This window comes from Pan troglodytes, chromosome 7, assembly GCF_028858775.2.
Source record: "Pan troglodytes isolate AG18354 chromosome 7, NHGRI_mPanTro3-v2.0_pri, whole genome shotgun sequence".
In the NCBI taxonomy this organism is placed as follows: Eukaryota; Metazoa; Chordata; class Mammalia; order Primates; family Hominidae; genus Pan; species Pan troglodytes.
The window spans coordinates 151,571,967-151,589,636 of record NC_072405.2 but is presented as its reverse complement, the minus strand read 5'-3'; the positions used below and the strand labels follow the sequence as shown (position 1 = coordinate 151,589,636).

General features: G+C 54.0%; 1 protein-coding gene across 1 annotated transcript in view; it reads left to right on the top strand.

Annotated features, from left to right (window-relative positions):
• The first annotated feature begins 450 nt into the window (after window positions 1-450).
• The window catches only part of SLC45A4 (solute carrier family 45 member 4), a 101,325-nt gene continuing 84,105 nt past the window's right edge, over window positions 451-17,670 (top strand). Inside the window, exon 1 of the mRNA XM_054657546.2 lies at window positions 451-643. The gene's annotated coding sequence lies outside the window, so the exon portion shown is untranslated. The remainder of the gene's footprint in view (window positions 644-17,670) is intronic.

Sequence of the window (17,670 nt, the reverse complement as noted above, 5' to 3'; positions counted from 1 at the left end):
AGAGAAGGTGGGGACAGGCGGGGGCCACCTCCTGCGGCTGCGGAGTGGGATGGGGTGGATTGGGGGCCAGCGCTTTAGGGGAGAGAGGGCGGACGCTCGGTGCGGAGGGGCCGGGGCCGGGGCCGGGGCCGGGGGCGTAGCGGGAGGAGGGCGGGGGCGGGGCTGGACTAGGGCTGGGGGCGGGGCCATGGCGAGACGGGGGCGGGAGCCGCGGCGCGCGCGGGGGCGGGGCAGGGGCGCGGCGGGGGCGGGGCGGCCGTTCGGGGGCGGGGTGGGCGGCAGCGGAGGCCAATGAGCGCGCGCGGTGCAGACCCCGCCCCCCGAATCCCCGTCCCGCGGCGGCGGGTGCTGCATAGTCATGAGGCGCAGGGGCCGGCGCTGCGTCAGCGGAAGCGGCGCGGAGCGGCTGTTTCCGACCCGATAAAGCGGCGTTGTCTCCGCGCGCCGGCCGCAGCCTCGCAGCGCTCTCTCCGCGCCCGCGTCGCTGACTGACCGCCCGGCCGGCCGGCCGAGGGAGCAGCCCCCGCCCGGACCCGCAGCCGCCTCCCGACCCCGGTGCGCCCGGGGCTCCGCGCCCCCGTCGCCCCTGCCCGGCCCGGCCCGGCCGCCCCGCCGCCCCCGCGGCCCCGGCCGGAGGAGACAGGTGAGTGGCCTGCCGCCCGCAGCCGCCTGCCCCGCCGCCCCCTGCACCTCGCACCTGGGCGCCGGGCACCTGCAGCCTCCCCACCCCCACCTCCCGCACAGCCTCGGCCTCCAGGTCGGGTCCGCGCCGCAGCCCCAGCCCCGCACCTTCTCCGGGGGAGGGGACGTGCCCCCACCCGGCTTGCGCTGGCTCCTAAGGGCCCCCCAGTTCCTTCCCGCCTCCTCTTTCCGGATTGCACCTGCCTTGGTCCCCAGCCCTGCAGCCTCCCTGATTCCCCCTACGCCGGCCCCCACCCCGGAGCGCGCGCCTTCATTTGGACCCGGCCCCCTTTCGCACCCATCAGTCCTCCCCGCCCCCAGTTCCTCGGGTTTCTCTACCCAGAGAGGAGCCTGGCGCCTCTAACTCCTGGTCCTGACCCTGTCTTGTCCTTCTAACCCCTGCCTGCTATCTCTAACTTATGAGAATTCAACCAGCGATACACCACTCGCAAAGTGGCCTCCTCTCCCCTCTGTCTGGACCGGTCCTCCCAACCGAACGCACTTCCTTCTTCCCCTCCTTTCCCTCTGCCCAGTGCACACACGACCCTGGCAGCACTGCTAGCCAGTGTCCCCCACCTCGGACCCCCAGCCTGCACCGCCAGACTGTGGCTCTGCCCCGGTCTCATCGGCACTGCGCTCCCTTGTGTCCCTTTGAAGATACCTTGATTTCCTGAGACCGACCTTGTCCCTGGAGGAAAGAGGCCAGGGCATCAGTTCATCCGGGCCCAGATTCCCTGCTCTGTAGAAGTCCCCGCACCTTCTGCGTCTCAGCACCCGCTGCCCCTTTCCCCTTTGCGCTTAACCCGTTCCTCCCCCAGGTATCCTGCTCTGGATTGGAGCACTTCCAGCAGCGGCTTTTCCAGCGGAGGCGGATCCACACGGGGCCCAGCCTCCTGGTTAGCTATTCAGAATGATTCTAGAAGGCGGGGGCTAGGGAGGGCTGGGAACGGCCTCTTGACCTCCTAAGGAGCCTGAGGTGTTTGTGTCTCTCCAGTGCGGGTCGCTGATGGAGTGTGGCTTCAGGTTCACAGACCTAGCCACTGACCCCCATCTGATACCTCAGCTGACTCCAGCAAAACAGGGCTTGTCGTTTTTATTACTGTTTTGGGGGCTGTCTTTTCCAGTCTAGGACCCGGAGCGAGGAGGGTTTACCAGATGAGTGATTGAACTAATTGTTGTGGGGTCAGATGATTCTTGTGGGCTGGTAGATTCTGAATCGAAGCCCATTTCTGCTGGGGAAAAGCCACTGCATCTGCCCAGCATTACTGAGAGCGCCCTGCGCTTCCATTCCCCAGACGGTCTCATCCTTCCTGTGTCATTGGCAGACAGGTGGAATGTGGTAGGAATCTTATCCTTCTGTTATTTTGTGCTGGCTTTAGGAAAAAATAAGAAAACAAAAAGCTGGAGTATTGGTGTACAGGTTAGGGAGTGTAACACATGGGGATCAGAGCAGGTAACACTCACTGTCCTTAAAAGAAATGTATAGTGTCCTCACTTTTCTGCTAGGTTTGAATTATTGTTAAAAGAACGAGCAGAGATTATTTAAATGCTTGGGAGAGGTTTTGCAGAAGCCACTTGAGGATGAGAAGAGGCAGCCCTGCAGGTTCCGGGTGGAGGAGACTCAGGCGCAGTAAAGAACTCATGTGTTTCTAGAGAGACGCTGGGGAACTAGGTCGTCTTACACATCAAGGATTTCACACCCGTTCAGGCTAATTGTTTTTGTGGCAGTGGCTGTAAAGGAAAGAAGCAAATCGTTTGAAATGTGTTTGAAATACACACTGGGTATTTAAAGGTGTGTTTTTTTGGCCCAGGTGTTCACAGGGCGGGGAGGGGGGAGGCTGCCCAGGGCCACCTCCCGGGCCTCGTGGGGGGGGAGTGGCCTGCTGCCCTGCCGAGATGCGTGCTGCAGCTTTGGCCCTTGTCGCATCGTGAAAGCAGATCAGAGATTGGACTGGGTGAGCTCCAAGGTGTGTGTCTTGCAGCTTGTAACACCCTCTAACTTTGCTTATTGGAGGGGGGTGGGGGAGGGGCGGAGCAAGCCTGTAAACCGGATTCTGCCTCCTTTCCGTGAGCTCTGAGATCCCGCCCCAGCCCGCCCCGCAGATCTGCAGGGAAGGAGAGGGCTGCGGCAGCGGCAGCTCCCCCCTTTCCTGATGGAGGAAAGGAGCCGAGGAAGGTATTTCAGCCAATCTTGAGGTTGCTTGGTGGTGAATAGATTGTATCTGAGTTGTCAGGAGAGAGGTGGGGAGGACAGAGGAGTGCAGCGCAGGGGTTCGGGCTGTGATTGTCGTTCTGACCGTGGTGCATCCCAGTGCCCTCTCCCGCTCTTCCCGAGGGCCCCGACGCCCAGTGGCTGGCTGGGGTGGTTTGTGACCAACAGCCTTGTGGCCTGGCACCGAGTGAGGGTGACTGACAAGCACTGTAGGTGGCAGACAACCCCAAATTGCCAGTGCCCTTCTTGGGAACACCCCTGGCAGAGTCGTGTCTGTAATTTGTGGAGCCAGAATATGCTGGAAGCCGCATTCCTGCTAATGATGGGTGAGGACTGTTCCTCGCTGGCCTCCTAGGTTCCCCAGGTTTTCATCACTGCGTGATTATGCTGACGAAGGCGCACTTAGTGAAACACCATCAGAAGGGTTGTCTCCACCTGAGCCAGGAAACAGATTTGACCAGAGGGAGCAAACCTCCCAGCCGAAGAGCAGCCTTGTAGAAAGGAAGGGGTGAGAGGACCCCAAAAGCAGGCGTCTGCAGTGGGTTTTCACGCAGAGGACCTGAGCGGCTGCACCTCCCCCACCGGCTCCTAGACAAGGTCCCCTTGTTTAGATTAGCTTAATTACCCCACCAAAATCAATGAACAAGGATCTTTTTAAATGTGAAACTTTCAAAATGTGCTTCTAGTGGCCTTTTCCCCCGAGTATCAAATGCTAAGCCTTTGTGAAATCAGGCACTTTCAGAGGACCGGGAGACCTCTTTAATGTTCGTGGAAATGAATCTTCTCTACCCTGAATCAGGAGGGGGCCTGCCGAAAGGGAAGCTTAACAGGTCATATTGTCATTTTCAACCCCTTGCCATTGGGGTGGAGGTGACAGGAGAAACAGCATAGTGTTTACGAAGTGGCCTCCTTGGCAAGTGACTTTTGGAGGAGGCATTTTAAGAAGATTAAAAACATCCACAGACTTAGAGGGCAGCCGCATAACCCACTTAGTGTTTCATATCCCTGATAGAGTGGCCCTTTGAGAGCCGTGGATGGGTCGCTATTGTTCCCACCTCAGAGGACGTGGGTGTTAGTGCCCCAGGAAGACGGGACACTTGGTAGGGGTCATTTGTTGAGTGCGACTAGTTAGATTGCGGGAAACAGCACAAAACCCTAATGATGGAGAGAAGGGCTCTGAGTTCTCTTTGGCTCAGCTGCTGTGTAGCTTGGGGACTTCAGGTGAGAGGGAGAGGAAGTTCTCTCTCTCCCCCCCCTTTTTTTTTTTTTGAGACAGTCTTACTCTGTCACCCAGGCTGGAGTGCAGTGGTGCGATCTTGGTTCACTGCAGCCTCCACCTCCCAGGTTCAAGCGATTCTTTTGCCTCCGCCTCCCGAATAGCTAGTACTACAGGTGCACATCACCATGCCCAGATAATTTTTGTATTTTTGTAGAAATGGGGTTTCACCATGTTGGCCAGGCTGGTCTTGAACTCCTGACCTCAAGTGATCTGCCTGCCTGGGCCTCCCGAAGTGCTGGCATTATAGTCTCTCTCCTTTGCGTGTGTGTGTGTGTGTGTGTGTGTGTGTGTGTGTATTTAAGAGTCAGGGGGTCTCACTGTGTTGCCCAAGCAGGTCTTGAACCCCTAGGCTCAAGTGATCCTCCTGCCCCAGCTTCCCAAGTAGCTGCTGGGTTATAGGTTCATACTACCACAGCTGGTGGGATTTCTCTTAAGTTAGAGGGGCTGGGCTGTAGCTGCATTATTTTGAGGGTCATCCCAAGGCCCACCTTCCTGTCTAGTGAGGGCTCCAGAACACAGGTTCACTCTCAGAGTCTGTCGGGAGCCGCGGGGGGGGATAGTGCTGGGCATTTTGTCCCCAGTGCAGGAATAAGGGTGCCAGCCAGTCCAGAGTGGGATCCTGAGGCAGCTGAAGGGATTTGCGTAACCTTTCAAGTCACTGAGCTTGGCCATCTCACCCTCCCACCTCTACTGGGCCCAGGCCCCAGTGAGGGAGGTATTGTTCAGACCTGGGTCTCGGTACTTTCATCCTCCTAAACCTGTTGAAGGATTTTGCTGGCAGTGAGAGGAAACTGCATTCCTGAACTCTGGCCCAGAGGTGCTTAATTTGCTGCATTGAAAAGTCCCTTCCAACCTGGGATTCTGTTACGCTACTTGCTCTGAGTTTTTGTAGTTTGCCCCAAGGTTTCTCTTGGGGTTCTGCCTTGAAATCCTGGAGCCATCTGAAATGACTGGCAACCAAATTTTTCCTATTTCAAAGAAAGGAAAATCTTGAGTGAAAAATGCATAGCAAACCCTTAGATAATAAAGAGGGATCAACACAGTGCTTACCTGGTCAGGTGTGGTGGTCATTATACTTTTATATATGACCCTTATTGCACAATTTTAGGAAATCACTCAGGCTGGGCACAGAGGCTCGTTCCTGCAATCCCAGCACTCTTGGAGGCTGAGGCAGGAGGATCGCTTGAGTCCAGGAGTTCCAGGCCAGCCTGAGCAACACGGCAAAACCCCACCTGTACAAAAAAAAAAAAAACCAAAAATTAGCCGGGCACGATGGCACGTGCCTATAGTCCCAGCACTTTAGGCGGCTGAGGCGGGCAGATTGCCTGAGCCCAGGAGTTTGAGACCAGCGTGGACAACATGGCACAACCCTGTCTCTATAAATACAAAAAAATTAGCCAGATGCGGTGTCTCACATCAGTGGTCCCAGCTACTCGAGAGGCTGAGGCGGGAGGATTGCTGGAGCTCAGGAGGTCCAGGCTGCAGTGAGGGGAGATCACACCCACACTGCACTCCAGCCGGGGCAACAGAGTGAGACCCTGTCTCAAAAAAAAAAAAAAAAAAAAGACATTGTAAGGCCAGAAAACAAGAAAAAACAGAAAATAAGTTCCTTATCACCAACAATGTAGTCATCATTTTAGGGAAATACATTTATTCAAGAGCATGGTTTTTGGTTTGGTATATATGGGAAGGGAATATTTTGTAAGTTTTTTGAGGGGGGAGGGGTTTGACATCTCCACACTGGAGATGAAATCGCATATTAAGAGCATGTTAGACACGAGGCGAGGGGGACTGCCTGAGTGTCGTAGAGGCAGCTCTTTCGCTGTCAGTGATGAATGAGTTAGGAATGTTTTAGAGTTACATTGCTGTCAAGCAAAGGCCTGAAAACATTTTTGCTTATGTGTTCTGTAAAATAACTTTGACGCCTGCCGCGGTGGCTCATGCCTGTAATCCTAGCTCTTTGGGAGGCCAAGGCGAGTGGATCACCTGACATCAGGAGTTCGAGACCAGCCTGGCCAACGTGGCAAAACCATCTCTACTAAAAATACAAAAATTAGCCAGGTGTGGTGGTGCACGCCTATAATCCCAGCTACTTAGGAGGCTAAAGCACAAGAATGGCTTGAACCTGGGGGCAGGGGTGGGGTCGGGGGGAGGGAGGGCAGCGGGGATGGGGGTGGTGGTGGTGGTGGTGGTGATGGTGAGTGGCGTGGAGGTTGCAGTGAGCCAAGATTGCGCCACTTCACTCCAGCCTGAGCGAAAGAGCAAGCCTCTGTCTCCATCTAAAAAACAAAAAAAACTTTGAAAAACTGTAGACACATTTTTAAGTTGATGTTTAAATTTTTGGTCCTAATTTGAAACAACTGCAAAAGATGCAATTTCTAGTATAATGTTGGCATTTAAAAGTAACCATTGTATTGCTTTTTAAAAAGTATCCAATGTTAGATATCCTAATGATACCTACCATCAGTCACCCTTTTAAAAAATGAACAAATTGTTTTTAACAGTGTTGACAAGGCAGTTTTTTTCTTTGTGAACTTGTATGTTTGCTCCATTTGAAAGTCTTTTCATCCCTCATTCTTTTTTTTCTTTTTTGAGACAGTGTTTCCCTCTGTCACCCAGGCTGGATTGGAGTGGTGGGATCAGGGCTCGCTACAGCCTTGACCACCTAGGTCCATGCAATTCTCTCTCTCCAGCCTCCTGAGTAGCTGGGACTACAGGTGTATGCTATCATGCCCAGCTAGTTTTTATTTTTATTTTTTGCAGAGATGGGGTCTCACTGAGTTGCCCAGGATTTTTTTTTTTTTTTTTTTTTTTTTGAGATAGGGTCTCATTCTGTCCCCCAGGCTGGAGTCCAGTGGTGAGATCATGGCTCACTGCAGCCTCGACCTCCTGGGCTCAAGTGATCCTCCCACCTCCGCCCTCCAGGTAGCTGGGATTATGCCCAGCTAATTTTTCTTTGTATTTTTGGCAGAGACAGAGTTTCACCATGTTGCCCAGGCCGGTCATGAACTCGTGGCCTCAAGCGACCCTCCCTCCTGCCTCAGGCTCCCAGAGTGCTGAGATTACAGGCGTGAGCCACTGCACCCGGCCTATGGACTGTTCTCCATACTTCTCTGTGACAAAAGTATATATTGCAATTTAAAACATTTCTGTGATCATTAGGCTAAGTTAACATCCAGAAGAATGTTTTATGTCATTGTAATTATCAGTACAGAATTGATCACAGAAACATAAATATCATTGATCTTGATAAACAATTACTAAATGCACAAAATACACTGGAAGGAGGTCTCAAAGAGCTGGGGGGTGGGGCCCGTTTAAGGTGCCTTAATTAAAGGGATAATTGAACTGTCCCTGGTACCGGGTACATCTCTGTTGCTGGAACGTTCCCTGGGAAGAGTGCCTTCCTCTTGTCTAGGTGGGGCAGGCAGGCTGGAGGTGGGGGCTCCCTGGGCACCGGGACTTTCTCCACAGCAGCTTCTCAGGCAGTCCAGTTTTAGGCAGGCGTTTGTGGGGACCTTGCGGCTCTCTGAGTTCCCCACACCGGAGGCCCCTCAGGATGCTCCTGTGTTTGCACGGGTCGCTTGCTGTGCTGTGTTCACACACTTGGTCCACAGGTAAGGCCCACGCCACTTCGTCGGATCACGGTGTCCGTGCTGCTCCATGTTAAGCTTTACTGTTTAATTGCCTGTTTTCTAAATGCGCAATGTTAAAGGGCAGAAGATGAACCATTTCACGAGTAAGCACGCTGCGGCATTTTCATCTGGTTGGGCTAAAATGTAAGACGGTGGAATTGTGCCTTGGGTTAAATTTTAATTTGACAGAAAGGTGTGTTAGAAGCAGAGAAGACTGACATGGCCAGACTTTAGATTTGCTAGAGGTTTTTGCCTGGCAGGAATCTGGTCACCCTGCTCCGCCCTTCTTCCTGCACAGGGCATCGCTGTGCCTGTTCCGGAGCAAGGCAGCTGGTCTCAGGCCATCAGGTTGCCGTTGGGATCAGGGCCATGGGGTGGGTTGGGAAGGTGGGCCTCTCCCCGAGAACCAGATGAGGCTGGTCCAGGGCGTTGACACTTGGCATCCCTGAGAATTTGCTCAAATCTGGAGATGCTCAAAAAGTAGAAAGATTTACTATTTTTAGCCTTTAGACCTAATGAAATTTGGTATGAAAATCAGTTTAGTAACCAAAAAACCACCACTTCCCATCCCACTCAGAAACAGCACGCTGAGGACTGAGAGCAGTAGAACTTTGCGTTGTGTGATGGTTTTATGACATAAGAGGAGATTTGACGGACCTGGGGTCTCTGGCGTCTCCCAGCTTTGTTGGAGGAAAGCAGGCTACTCGCCCAACTCTGTGGAATCGGTAATGTGGGTCCGGCTGAAGTTTTAACCTGTCTTCTGTCCTCAGGGCTGGCCATTAGGAGTCCACTAAGAATGTGTCGCTTCCAATTCAGCCATGCAGCTATTTGGGGAGGCGATGATGTCCTCAGATCATGGGGCCAGTGCCTTCGTTCCAGGGATGGGTGAGGAGAGGAGCAGTTCCACGGTCATGTTCTAGGAATCCTGCGGTTTAAACAGTGAAGAACAGGACCAGGAAGACAGGCCAGCCCCTAATTACCCCACAGAACCGGATTAAATCACCCTGGAAAGGGGATCCTCCATTGGTCCCTTCTCCAAAGCAGCAAATCCTTATATTTTCATGGTATTTTGGGTATTAATACTGAAATCAATGTTTCAGTCTCTTAAAAGACTTTGAGAAACATTTTGGCTGCTGAAGAAGAACAGGTACAGCAGAGTCCAGCTGGTTCTAGAAATTCCTGCCCTAACCTGGGGCTTTACTTCAGTACGCAAATCCGCTCCCAGCCAGGAGTACTAGAATAACTGCTAGCGGTTTTTTTCGTGTTGCTTACGTAAAACGGCATTAAAAGCTTGGCGTGTGGAAGTCCTCCCCCATCAGGGCCTGCGCACCACCACCCTCTGCTGGATGAAGCCGGATCCCGGGGCTGCGGCCATGGCCGCTCTGCTGTCCCTAACCGTGCCCATTTGAAGAGCAGCTCTGATTTGGTGGCGAGAACGACGCCCACAGCTCAGGTGGTCTTGTTATGGACTTGCAGCCTGGAGCTGGTGTCTCTAGTGTGACAGGTGTCTCCCTAGGTAAGCCGAAGGGAATATCAAGGCTGTTGAAAACATGTCTAGCCCGCTACTGAGCTATTGAGGTGTCGAGAGTGTTTTTAATTCTTAAAGGCACGGGGCTCCCCGTCCGCTTTCTCCTTCCGTAGAAACATCATGAAGCCTGGCATCCTCGTTGTGGGTGGGGTGCAGGGAGAGTTTATAGTCCGGGCTGGGCCCTCCTTGGCTTTGTGACCTTCCAGAAGCCACCCAGTGCTCAGAGCTTCTGCTTCCGTGTGGTAACCGGGGTGTGTGAGGGGTTTCTGTCTCCAGCACTCAGTAGGCGCCTGAAAAGGGGTCACAGCAGCACTCACGCTGCTAGACAGTGCGGCATCTGCATCCGTGCCGGGCGCCCAGCTGGGACCTCTGGAGCAGCGCCTGGTGGGGGCACTGGTGAGGGAGAGGAGCCACCGGATACGGCCGGCCTAGTGCAGTTGTGGGCCACTGGGTTGCACTGCTCATCAGCTCCCCCCACCCCCCACTGAAAAGTGCCGTTTGTCTTCTGCCTGGAGAAATGCGGCAGTGCCCTCCATGCCTTGGATTCGACTTTGAGGCACCTTTGCGGTCACTCCCCATGCCAGGTAGCTGCTGCTGGAGGGGGCTCTGTGGCCAGCCCTGCTGTTGGCCCACGCAGCATGCTGGTTCCCACACCCCTCCTCCCTGGCCAAGAGCTTGGAAGGAAGGACTCCTGGCTGCCACAGGTATGGGCAGCTGTGCCCAGCTGGCACTGCCCTCTGGGTTGGCTCCCTGGCTCCTGCGGAGGTCAGGGAGGAGGTGCTGCCGCTCCAATTTGTTTCCTTGTTTCTTTCGGGCTGGCCACTTGGCTTGCTGGGTTGAGCCTTTGGTGCCCAATTTTGCCCTCTTGTTGGGCACTGTCACTAGGCTCAGACTGTGAGCTAGCAGGGGACTGGGCCTGCTGTGGTATGTTCCATTCTGGAGATGGTCCCCAGGTGGCTGCTCAGTGCCAGGCTCAAGGCAGGTGCCTGAGAAGACAGCCATCTGGGCAGGGTGATGGGGCAGGCCTGGGAACCCCGAGGAGGGCATCTGACCCATGGCTGGGTGCGGAAAACGTCTGAGCAGGTGGTCCTTGAAAGAAACAGAATGTTCTTCTTAAAAACTTCTTACTGTGGTTGTTTTCAGACATGCCTAAAAGTAGTGAAAATAGTGTAATCGTGTTATCCCCAGATTCATCACCCGTTAGCAATTCTGTCGACTCTCACTAGTCTTTGAACTGAGTTTTAAAGGACATGGCCTGTGGGATGAAGGGAAGAGCTTTGCAGAAAGAGCCTGGGGAGTGTGGACACGGGGGATGGTGGGCCAGTCGGGCTTGCCACAGGGGCTGTGCCCACAGCAGGTGGGCCTCCCGGGCAGCGCTGTGGCCCACCATCCACAGCTGGAGTGAGAAGCTGGGTGAAGAGTCACATGGAGAAGGTTGTTTTTTTTTTTTTTTTGCAATTTTGGGTGTCATGTCCTTCTCTTTAATACTGTGGCTGTGTGTGAGAAAGATCTTGCTAACTTTTCCTGAAATGAAATGAGGTAATGTTTAAAGCTAATCAAATTTAAAATAAAATTGGAACCGTTTTTTTCAACAAGTGAACTAGCCAGTGGCAGTTTTGCTAATTCAAAAATCTACGCAAAAAGAAGAAAGCATTTTGCCATTTCCTAGATCTCTGCAAATGGAAAGTCCGCAGGTGCAGGCTGTGTGTGGCATGGCCACTGGCCGGGCTGTCAGTCCCGGGTTGGTTCCTGACAGTTCATGCCATCTCTGCAGCAGCGAGGCTGTGTGCTGATAAGGGCCCGTGGCTGGTGCCAGTTTGTGGTTGTAAAGTTCAGACAGGTTTTTGATTAAGTTTTCTGGGTCTGTGGGAGAGCCTGGAAGCCCTGTAAATGCAGGCTGTGGTTTCTGCCTGGTGATGATAGGGTTCTGGGAAATAGATTTGAAACATTTCCATGTGGATTTTCTCCTGATCCCCTCAGAGCCTTGTCCATCTGGGGATTTATTTTTGCCCACACAGTTCTGCCTCGGCTTAGCAGGCCTTAGGCGTGGACCCCAGGCCTGCCTCCCCCGCCAGCATCCACTTGCCGCATTGCCAGGCAGAGTGCCCGGCGCCCACCGGGTGCCCGCCTCTTCTTGGTGGAGCCCTGTTGCATTTGGCTTTAATAACTCAGAGGGGAAGGCAGCCAGGGAGCTGCCTGTGCTTCCTGAAGCACCAAGTGGATGGTGTAGAGAAGAACCAGAGGAAGCAGTTTCTGACCCTCCTCCCAAGGCCCTCACTGGTGTTTCTGGTTCAGTGTGGCAAACCTGGGGGGGGACTCAGTAACTTAGGGTGGTCAGACTGCTTCAAACACGTACCGTAGACCAGGTGGCTTTGCAACAACAAAGATTTCTTTCTCAAGTTCTGGAGGCTGGAAGGCCAAGAACAAGGCACAGGCAGGTTGGTGTCTCCTGAGGACCCATTTCTTGGTTCAAACATCGCCCCTTCTTGCTCTGTCTTCATATGGTAAAGGGCGTGAGGGTCTTTCCCTCCACTTTTTTTTTTTTTTTTTTTTGGCAATGGAGTCTCGCTGTGTCACCCAGGCTGGAGTATAGTGGCATGATCTCGGCTCACTGCAACCTCTGCCTCGTGGGTACAAGCGATTCTCCTGCCTCAGCCTCCTGAGTAGCTGGGACCGCAGGTGTGCGCCACCACACCCAGCTAATTTTTGTATTTTTAATAGGGATGGGGTTTCACCATGTTGGCCAGGCTGGTCTTGAATTCCTAACCTCAGGTTATCCACCCACCCCAGCCTCCCAAAGTGCTAGGATTACTGGCATGAGCCACCATGCCTGGCCTTTTTTTTTTTTAATTTTTTAAATTTTTTTTTTTTTTTTTTTAAGAAATGAGGTCTTGCTCTGTCACCCAGGCTGGAGTGCAGCGGTGCAATCATAGCTCACTACAGCTTGAATTCCTGGGCTGAAGCCATCTTCCTGCCTCAGCCTCCTGAGTAGCTGGGACTACAGGCGTGTGCCACCATGTCAGGCTAATTTATTACTGTTTTTTGAAACAGGGTCTCACTCTGTTGCCCAGGCTGAAGTGCAGTGGGCAACTGCACTTCAACTCACTGCAACCTCTGCCTCCTGGATTGAAGCGATTCTCGTGCCTCAGCCTCCTGAGTAGCTGGGATTGCAGGTATGAACCACCATGTCTGGCTAATTTTTGTATTTTTAGCACGGACCAGGTTTCACTGTGTTGGCCAGGCTGGTCTCAAACTCCTGGCCTCCTGTGATCCGCCCACCACAGCCTCCCAAAGTGTTGGATTACAGGCGTCAGCCACTGTGCCCTGCTAATTTTAAATATTTTTATATAGAGAGGGTCTCACCATGTTGCCCAGGCTGGAAGCCTGTTTCCTAGGGGCCAGGCTTGGATGGTGGTCTTGTCGGGCTGACCCCGGGCTGTGGACACCTTGTCCCTTTGTGCCAGAGGGGCAAGGGCTCCAGCACCAAAGCCAGGGAGCCTCTGACCTTACGAGATGAGCTCCGCACCATCCTGGGCGGTGCAGGGCTGCTGGCTGCTGGGGCGCTCAAGGCCTTCAGCCTTGAGAAGTTGTTTTTTCTCATCACGTTCACTCAACCAGGGTAACCTTCCCAGGTGCTTCCAGCCTCTGGAGACCTTTCAGACTGATGTTGGGTTCCGAGTGGTCAATCGAGGGTCCTCAGTCAGTGCTGCCGTGGGGCAGTTCAGGGAGATGGAGCTGCTTGTGGAGCCGTTTACCCTGTTTTCTGCATCCCCCTGGGTGCTGTGTTGTGGAAGTGGGTGTTCCAGACCAGCTTCTTTGCATCTTAGATGCCTTCACGTGATTGCAGAAGGGATTTCCTTATACCTGTCCCCTGCTGAGTGCGGTAGTTCCTGATAACACTTAAACTTTCAATGTTAATAGCCCTGTGATGCGCTGTTATCTCCATTTTAAAAAGAGAGAGATCTTCATGGAGGAACTGAGCCTAACTTGAAGGTGGCGGCCCTGGGAGTTCCGCCTGGTGCCCTTGGGCTCTTCCTGCCAGGACTGGGAGGTCCTGCAGAGATTGGATCCTGGTGCCTCTCTCAGGGGCCTGGGGCAGATCTCTAATTTCTGTGAGCCCCAGGGCCCCACCCATAAAGCAGGTGTGGTCCCAGCTTCCCTCCTGCTTTCCCTTCACCCACAGGGGCTGCCTTCCCTGGCTCACGTGCCTCCAGCCTGTGGCAGCTCCTCTCTGACCACACAGCGCTGCTTCCTCCTGTCCAGTGTGTGTTCTCACTTCCCTCTCTGGAATGTCCACACCCCTCTGCCAACCCAAGACAGACAGGCCTGCCCGCAGCTCTCTCCTGAAGTCCAGTGGGAGGACTGTCCCCGGAGAACCTGGGGAACCTGCTGCCCCCACTCTGCCGGGTGTGAATGCTCCATTACCTGCCAGTTCCTGACTCACTTTCCTCACCTTCGAGCTGAGGCTGCCACTTGGGAGCGCCCTGGGAGCCCCTACAGGGTGAGATGAGGCCTAGGTTTGGCATTGGCCCTTGGTGGGGCTCTGCAAGTGGTGACTTAGGAGCTGATTCCCTCCCAGGGTGCCTCCCTCCCAGGGGTCCCGCACCAACTGGGCCTGGGGCTCAGCACCGCCGCTCCCCTCTCTTGTGCTGCCCTCTGTCTTCACATGTGTGTTTCTCCTGCCATGCTGGCTGGTGGCCCCCATTTAGCATGCATGGGTTCCCTGGGACGTGGGTTGCCACGTTGGGCTCACAGCCGTTCCTGCCACAGGAGTGTTGGTGCAGTTCCACTGCTCACAGGGAACTGGCTGTGAGGGGACCGCTCTGGGGAGGCCTCATGGGGCTCCACAGTCCCAGCCTTGGACCAGCAGGGACCGTGTGTCCCAGCAAGCCTCAGGCCAGCCTTGTCCCCACTGGCCGTCTGCCTGCAGTGCTACCTTGGAATTGGGTTGGTGAGGCAGGGGCTGGGGTCAGGGCTGCCTCTGCTGACCTCCTGCTCTGCTTCTAGGCAGGGGCTGGCCCCGGTGCACGTTCCCTCTGCACGCACTGGTCCCTCACGATGCGGCTTGTTCATTCACAGCAGGCGTTGACTGAGACCTGCTTCTGTCCAGCCACCCTGACCAGTCGCTGTGGGTTTTCTCAGGTGGCACATTGTCCCCAGGAAGCTCAGGCAGGGTCCCTCGGTTGGCCCTGGGGGAGTGCTATGCTAACAGTACACAGAGACCCTGGTCCACAGAGATCCTGGGCCACGGACTCAGGTCCTCCTGGTCTGCAGCGTGGCGTGCTCAAGGGTCTTCTTTTTGCTCCCAGCTGGCCTGAATCCCCAAACCAGATGTCTCAACCCTTGTTCAAACCATTTTTTCTCACTTTTTCTTCTGTAGATCTTTACCGCAGATGATTTTTTTTTTTTTACATTTACTTTTTTTTTTTTTCTTGAGATAGAGTCTCGCTCTGTTGCCCAGGCTGGAGTGCAGTGACACTATCTCGGCTCACTGCAACCTCCACCTCCAAAGTTCAAGCCATTCTTGTGCCTCAGCCTCCCAAGTAGCTGGGAGTACAGGTGTGCACCACCACGCCCAGCTGATTTTTGTACTTTTAGTAGAGACGGGGTTTCACCATGTTTGCCAGGCTGGTTTCAAACTCCCAACCTCAGGCAATCTGCCCGCCTCGGCCTCCCAAAGTGTTAGGATTACAGGCATGAGCCACTGCTCCCGGTCTGTTTCCATTTTTTGATTGCAGAGAAGTTTTATACACAGAAAATGCATTTCCGAGCATGCCTTCCCCCTTGTCCCAACACTCTAAGCTAAGCTCAAAGGCAGACGTTGCCACACTGTCTTCAGTGGAACTTTGTGGATTCCACCCTACACTTTGTACAGTGCCATTGCCATGCATTTTATTTTCTTTTTTTTTTTCGAGACGGAGTCTCATTCTGTTGCCCAGGCTGGAGTGCAGTGGCGTGATCTGGGTTCACTGCAATCTCTGCCTACTGGGTTCGAGTGATTCTCTTGCCTCAGCCTCCCAAGTAGCTGGGATTACAGGCACCTGCCACCACTCCTGGCTAGTTTTTTGTATTTTTAGTAGAGATGGGGTTTCACTATGTTGGCCAGGCTGGTCTCGAACCCCTGACCTCATGATCCACCTGCCTCAGCCTCCCAAAGTGCTGGGATTACAGGTGTGAGCCACTGCGCCCGGCCGCATTTTCTTTTTCACTTTGTGGGCTTGAGGAAGCAGGTGGCTGTAGTCACAGCGAACTGCTGGCGTGCATTACGTAGGCCCACGCATCCAGCCTCAGTAGGGGGGTGGGGGAGGATGGTGCTGTCCTCGAGTCACCATGCATGTGGGTGTCCAATCCCCATTTCCGATGACTGACCTGTAATCTGGGCCCTAGGGGGTATGTAGGCCCCTTGCCTGAGTGTCCCAGAGTCAGGCATCTGCGCACTCATCTGTCCTGCAGTTTAGAACCAGCTTCAAGGCTGATGGTTCTAGTCTTGATTTGTTAACAAGCTGATGGAGAACTTCTTAGAGTCAGCCCTTCATCATCGTTGATAGGGTGTGGTTTTTGTCACTGACACCTTCAGTGACCCATGAAGACTGTGTATGCCTGTGTGTGTTGTGGAGCGATGTTAGTTGCTGTGTCAGTCAGGTCCTCGTGTTACCAGGCGGCAAGTGGCACCCGCAAGGAGAGAGAGAGAGGAGGCAGTGGAAGGACTGGACCGAGGGTCGGGCAGGGCTGAGGGACACCAGCAAGGAGGGGTGAAGCCTCATGCTGCTGCTTCCACTCCAGGCCCAAGGGGCACACGGAGGGAGCTGTTACTGGAACCCCCCAAGAGAGCAGGGGTGCAGGAGCGGGCCGCAGCCTTCCGAGGAGGGACCCGAGGAGCCTGTGTGCTTGGCCAGCCTCCCGCCCTGGGCGCGTGCGGGGCTCTGTGCTCCACGGCCTCCTTGTGTGGTTCCCTGTTGGGTGGGAGCTGTGGCCATAAGTTTACGGTAACTTAGAGCCTTGGGGAGGGAGCAGAAGGAGGGGTCTGTGTCGGCCCACATAGCTGAGGAACCTGAGCCCAGAGCGGGCCCAGTGTGCCACGTGGCCTGAGCCCACAGCTGGATTGGCGGGCCCAGAATGCCGCGTGCCCTGGTCGGGGATGTATGCGGGTCTCCTGAGTGTGAGCCGCTTTCTCCTGTGAGAACCTGCCCCAGGTTGTGCATGGGCACCCGCTTGTCTGGTCTGCCGTGTGCAGCTTCGAGGTAGCTCCAGGGCGGTGAGGGGCGGGGAGTAGGGCCGTGAGGTCTGGTTTCTCTGTGCTGTGATACCTAAGTTAGCGCATGGCCTCCCAGCACCAGGCACGCAGGAGCAGCAGCTCTGAGGGCCAACGCGGTGGCCAGACCCCAGAATCTGAGGGTTGAGCGGTGGTGTCCCAGCCGCTTCTTTAAACCTAACATGCAGATGAGATGAACGTTTTATCTGGATGACGGCCTGTGCTTTGGTTATGAAATGTGAAACCAGTATTTTGCTGTTTTTTTCTAGCTCAGTCTTTCCTTGGCTGGGTCTGTCCTGGGTTACTTTTCAAAATGCATGAGTTAACACCTATACAGAGGGTTCACAACAAGCTCACACTGCCCTGGCAAGCCACGCCAGTAACATTGACCCAGGGACTCCACTCCAGACACCACTGCTCGCCTGATTTGTTTTATTTGACAGATGCCAGTAGTTTTACCTGTAGTCGTTCATACGTTTGTCCATTCCTCTTGGATCAGTTCTAGAAAATGTGGTTTGACTGTTACTTTCTGACATCACCAAGTACGTGTTTGATGAGCTTCAGAAAATAGCTCTGTAGTGATCTGCGCTGTTACTTATAGCTTTTCCTAAACTTAGAATCTATTTTCCTTTGTTTCTATTTGCCCCCCTTTTTTTGTTTTGGTATGAGCCTAAGTTGCCCAACTAAATTCTGAAGTAAACTACAAAAGGGAGGACTGATTAAAAAAAAATTATGAGAAGATAATAACCACATCACAACAAAAATTCCTTTGGCCAGTCAGATGAACGTGTGTGTGTCCCCCAGCCCTCTTTCTCCAGACTGGGCTGGTTCTCTATCTTTTCTGGGTCATGGATTCCTTTGGAGATGTGGTGAAAGCTGTAAACTTGTTCTCACAAAAATGCAAATAGATGCAATTTTGTATACAGTTTAGGGAGTGTTTTGCCAGTGCGGTGGCTCATGCCTGTAATTCCAGCACTTTGGGAGGCTGAGGTGGGTGGATCACCCCCAGCACTTTGGGAGGCCAAGGTGGGCGGATCACTTGAGGTCAGGAGTGTGAGACCAGCCTGGCCAACATGGTGAAAC